Source organism: Haemaphysalis longicornis, unplaced genomic scaffold (assembly GCF_048455015.1).
Source record: "Haemaphysalis longicornis isolate Haplotype H1 unplaced genomic scaffold, Haemaphysalis longicornis Haplotype H1 scaffold_13, whole genome shotgun sequence".
Lineage (NCBI taxonomy): Eukaryota > Metazoa > Arthropoda > Arachnida > Ixodida > Ixodidae > Haemaphysalis > Haemaphysalis longicornis.
The window spans coordinates 45,288,387-45,294,287 of record NW_027526233.1 but is presented as its reverse complement, the minus strand read 5'-3'; the positions used below and the strand labels follow the sequence as shown (position 1 = coordinate 45,294,287).

The 5,901-nt window shown below is 48.3% G+C and overlaps 1 pseudogene; it reads left to right on the top strand.

Annotated features, from left to right (window-relative positions):
- The first annotated feature begins 2,155 nt into the window (after nt 1–2,155).
- LOC144163808 (multidrug resistance-associated protein 1-like) lies at nt 2,156–5,351 on the top strand (annotated as a pseudogene).
- Nucleotides 5,352–5,901: the final 550 nt, after the last annotated feature.

The following is a 5,901-nucleotide window of genomic DNA, read 5'->3' as shown; positions in this document are numbered from 1 at the left end:
TACTCTTTTGCGCCTGATATTAGAGCTAAACAATTTGGAATTCAATGGAATCCATTACGTTCAGGTTAGTGGTACATCAATGGGCACCGCCATTGGTCCTAACTACGCTAATATCTTCATGGGCTTGCTTGAGAACGAATTTCTAGCCGGTTGTGCTCTTAAACCTCTGTACTATAAACGCTTCATTGACGACATCTTCTTAATTTGGACACACGGCGAGGCCGCTCTTTTGTCTTTCATTAATGATTTTAATCAGGCTCACCCTTCTATTTCATTTTCCCATTCTTTTCCCAGTCAACCATCAATTTTCTTGACGTTACTTTGACTGTAGATAACGGTGAAATCGGGACTAAAATTTACCGCAAGCCAACCGACAGGCAACAGTACCTCCATTTTGACAGTAGCCACCCTAAGCATTGCAAAACTAGTATCCCGTATAGTCAAGCCATCCGTTTCAAAAGAGTTTGTTCTAAGCAATCTGACTTCGAGTCCAACTGCCTACAACTTCGCGACGCCATCACTAAACAAAAGTACCCTGCCGAAATTCTTGACGATGCATTTAGGCACGCCGATGCTCTTGACCGCAATGACCTCCTCGATATTCAAGCCCGGCCTTCACCCCCCGAAAAAACTAACCTCGTGGTTACGTACAACGCGTCAATGCCTAACATTAGAAACATTTTAAGTAAACACTACAATATTCTCAAGCAGAGTGATCGGCTGCAAGAAATTTTTCCCGAACCGCACGAGTAGTATACCGCAGAGCTAGAAACCTTCGTGATATTCTAACTTCATCAAAAACCACACGTGTGGCTCCATCTGGGTGCCATCCTTGCAACAAGCCCCGTTGCAAGGTTTGCGCACACATGACTACTACCCGATCGGTTACCAGTTCAGCCTCGAAGTACTGCCTAGAAATAAATAGCGATCTTTGCTGTGACAGTGAAAACGTAATCTATATGTTAGAATGTTCTCTTTGCAATCTGCAATACATTGGTCAAACGGCGCTATCGTTTAGACTGCGTTTCAATAACCACAGGGCACATGTAACCTCCCTTCCGCATCTTCCGCTATCCAAACACGTGAACGTTACCGGCCATTCCTTTGATCATATCAAAGCCACCATTCTTCAGTCTGCTTTTCGTACCCACCATGATAGAGAAGTGCGCGAGTCATTCCTAATTTACAAATTTAACATCTTAGTATCTGGTTTAAACGAAAGTCCGGGGAAATTAAGCTGCCTGAAAACGCAGTAATGTTATAACACTGAGTTCTGCTGTTGAACTGAATATTCATAGGCAATTGTTCATGTTATCGCTGTTAAGGGTCGTTGCTCTGTTCTTGGTGTTTATAGAGACAACCCTGTAAAGATAGCCTTGCTTTTGTATAAGCACACACATCGTGCAGAAAACCTTTATTGATAATTCTGGGCACCATAGCGTCTATGTAATGCTTTAGACAAGCGCCTGTATCTCGTGTTTGCCTCTTTCCTTTTCTTCCCTTTCCTCATTCGACTGCTGTAGCTGATTTGTAGTTTTGAAACATATATAAGCTGTACGACAATGCCATCACTGTATCTGACGAAGGCCGGTCCCTCGGCCGAAACGTTATTAAATCTGTGCTCTTTTGTTACCGTGGTCGAAACCATTTTTGTGTATATATATATATATATATATATATATATATATATATATATATATATATATATATATATATATATATCTTTGCTGAAACGTAGGCCACAATCGTGCTTTTACCTTGTTCGAAGTTTTTCTTCTCTTATATATGTAGATGTATATAAATATATATATATATATATATATATATATATATATATATATATATATATATATATATATATATATATATATATATATATATATATATATATATATAAATGTTCGTGCGTTGTTGCAGCCGCCCTTTTCTGTCGGAGCGATTTCTCTCATGAAAGTCGGGTGAACTTCCCCATCGTTGTAGTCCCACACAAGGGGCTGAGCGCCAGGCTAAGGGGTCACTTCTACCTATTTTACCGGTAGGTGCCCGGCGCTACCAAGGCACACGATTGCACATGGTGCCTTCCACAGCCACGATGGGCACTGAACTCGCAACCCCCTGTGGCAGGACATGTCGCCAGACTCTTTCACCCCCGGCAATGGTGCAACGCGTCATCATGGCCGGGGGCCCCACCAGTTGGACAAAGGTCAGGGGCCCCTCGGAAGGGTAAAGGCAGCTTTCCAGGGTCCGCACTGGTCCAGGGACGCTTGTACCCGTTAAAGAAACCGGTGGGGGCCCGGCGGCACCAGGATTCGGACCCGGTACGTCCCGCATATGAGATGAGTGCTGTACTTCTGAGCCATTGCTGCGGTCGAAAAGGTATGACCCCTTCCAGTGGGGCATTTCCCGACGAAGTAGGGTAACTTCCCAAGCAGTAGATCCCCTGTTCAGAGGCTGCTTGCACCATTTTTTATACCCGTTTGTGCCCAGCGGTACCGAAGTGACAGCCACTTTTTTGTAACCAGTGACACGGTTCGGCGTGGTATTACGGTCTCCAAGAACACCTCATGGTCGGAACCTGTTCCCATTTTCAAACTGGTTAGTGGCCAGCGGCTGAAGTCGGGGAGCAGCAGCCACTTACGTATGCCGCAGTGGTAGAGCGGGTCGAGACCGTTTATCCCCTTCTAAGGCAGTACAGGGGGCGCCTTACCCTTTCGGCTTGGGCAGCTCCCTCGAACCCCTGACCCTGCCCGAAGGTGTTCGAGGGATCTCCCCCATAGCCTTCAATGGCTGCTAGTGGTCAAGCTCGAAGCGTTTATTCCCGCGTCCAAGGTATCCAGAGGCTTCGGGGACGCTTGTACCATTTCAAGAAGCCGGTGGGTATCTGGCGGCCCAGGATTCGAACCTGGTACCTCCCGCTTACTATACGAGTGTTTTATCACTCGACCATCGCCGTCGGTGCCATGCCATCACGAAACTGGCTATTTTATTCCTTCTTGTACTCACCTCGCTTGTGGAGATCGTCCAGGCCTTGTTTCGAAAGTCGAGTGGGGCGATCGTGTACTCCATCGAGTACTACGCTCCCGTGATACGTTTCGTCACCTTAACCCTAGCCTTGGCGCTGATAGCTGCGGCTCGAAGACGGGTTGCCAGAACTACCGGACCAATGTATACATTTTGGTTGCTGATGTCTCTAGCGGCCATTGTGTGGTATAGGTCCATAATTCTGCAAGTCTTCAGTGAGGAGGGAGAGACGATACACGACGACCAGATGGAATTCCGCTTCATCACTATTGTGGCCTACTGTCTGGTGCTGCTGGGATAGTTTTTCCTCAGTTGCTTCGCGGACAGCGGGCACCCAATGAGCGGCAAGAAGTCGACGAAAATTTGCCTTGAAGTTTGCGTTTAGTTCCTGTCGAAGCTCCTCTTCTAGTGGTTCAACAGCATGATCATCCAGGGATTCATGCAGCCACTGCCGATGCATTACATGTGGTTCCTCGACCAGAACAGCCAGACTGCCAAGATCGCCGAGGACTCCTCTTACCACTTAGAGAAAGAGAAGCGGAAGCGAGGTGCTGTACTGAGCAAGAAGCCCGACGCCGAGGGCCCTCATCCGGTGGTGTCCATGGTGGGAATCATGCCGCCGCCGCTCCGCACCTTCTGACTGGAGTTCACCCTGGTCGCCTCGTCAAGCTCGTCTCCAGCATGTTCACCGTTGTTAACCCACTCATCCTCGACATGCTCATTGATATCATGAGCTCCAACGATCGCATGTGGTGTGGCCTGTTCGCCTTCACGATGTTATCTATGCTCGAGTTCATCCTGAATGGCCAGTACGACTACAGCCTCTACGTTATCTCCATGCGCATGCGCTCGGCCATGATAAACGAAATCTACAAGAAGGCGCTGTCACTGTCTACCGTCGCCAGAGGGTGTTTTACTCGGGGGGAGTTCGTGAACGTCTTGTCTGTGGACACTCAACGAGTGATGGACTATATCCAGGTTTTAAATTTAATCTGGATTGTAGCCCTGCAAATTGTTCTTGCTATCTGGCTGCTCTGGGGACAACTTGGCATCGCCACCCTTGGCGGCCTTTAAGTCATGATTGTTCTCCTGCCTGTCAATGGTGTGGTGATAGCCTTCATCCGAAAGTATCAGTTTCAACTGATGACGCACAAGGACCCGCATCTGAAGCTCATGACTGACATCCTGGGTGGCATCAAGGTGCTGAAGCTGTATGCCTGGAAGAAGTCTTTCGAAGAGCGGGTGCAGCAAATACGAGACGACGAGATGACATCTCTGAAGGTTCAAGGCTACTTGAGCTCCGGTGTCATTGTTGCGTTCACGTGCGCTTCGTTCTTGGTGCACTCGCCAGCTTCGGAGTGTTCATCGCAATCGATTCGTCGAACGTCCTTGATGCCAATAAGGCCTTGAGGTCGCGTTCCCTGTTCATGATACTTCTCGTGCAAATGGCTTTCTTGCAAATGCTGATCACATTCACCGCTATGTTCTTTGTATCACTTGGACGTATCAACAAGTATCTTCGGTCGAATGAATGGGAACCGAAAGCTTTGGAACACAATTGAAATGAAGCTGCAGGAGATCGCCTGAACATTAAAGGAGCCAACTTCGCCTGGTCAAAGGACTCGCAGGCCACGCTCAAAGACCTCATCAGCATTCATCGAGGTGGGCTCGCTGCTGTTGTCGGTTCTGTCGGCTCCGGAAAATCTTCCATGCTGTCCGCTTTGCTTCGTGACATGATGAAGCTGAAAGCATCCGTCACCCTCAATGGCTCTACGCGTACTGTCCTCAATAGGCGTGGATTCACAATGCCAGCGTCAAGAGCAACATCATATTCGGTCCGCCGTTCGACCGAGAGCGTTACGAGCGGGTCATCGAAGCGTGTGCCCTGAAGCCGGACTTGGACGTCCTTCCGGGTGGTGATGACCCGAAAGTAGGCGAGTAGGGCATTAAGCTCAGCGGCGGTCAGAAGCAGCGTATCAGCCGTGCGAGAGCCGTCTACAAAGGCTCCGACATCTACTTCTTCGATGACGTGATCAGCACTGTCGACTCGCACGTCAGCGAGCACATCTTCGAGAAGGTCATCGACCCCAACTTGCGCCCGGCTTGCCGTGCTTCCTCAAATGGACGTGGTCATTGTCCTTGGTGACGGGATGATTTCGAGCGTAGGAACCTACGACGAGCTGCTCACCTGTAGCAGGGCCTTCTCGGACTTTCTGCTCTAGTTCCTGCATTTTTATAGCCGCCTAATTCCACAAGAGCGATTTTCCGTTCAAACTGGTCGCAACGAGACGCTCGGTTGCGTAGGTCAAGTCCGTTGCCACCCCGGCTAGGCCGAAGTGGATTTGAAGTCCATGATTACCCGCACCCCACGTGTGTGGTGGTTGGGCACATGGCTGAGTTGGCCCGGCGCTCCTGACACATTGAAACACTTGTTCCCACCACACGGCTGCTAGGGCAGTTGCCACGTACCCCCCCTTTAGCCGTCGGACTCGTAAGTGCCGACGTTGCTTGTGGGACACCACATGGAGGCGGGTGTGGGCAGGGGGGAGTGTACGCTGACTTCTACTCCTCCCCCTCAGCAGTAGGTAAATGGTCGTGGTATATACATGTCATATATATATATATATATATATAATATATATATATATATATATATATATATATAAAATATATATATATATATTATATGTATATTCTATATATATATATATATATATTTATATTATATATATATATATATATACACTATATTATTCTGCGAAAGCCTAGCGAGGGTCTCGGTTCTGGCAGCCTTGATGCCTAGGTAGCATAAGAGGGCTTCCCGCCAGTTACCCGCTCATGACAGGCTGTAGACGCTCGAGTCACGCCCCGGGGGTTGAA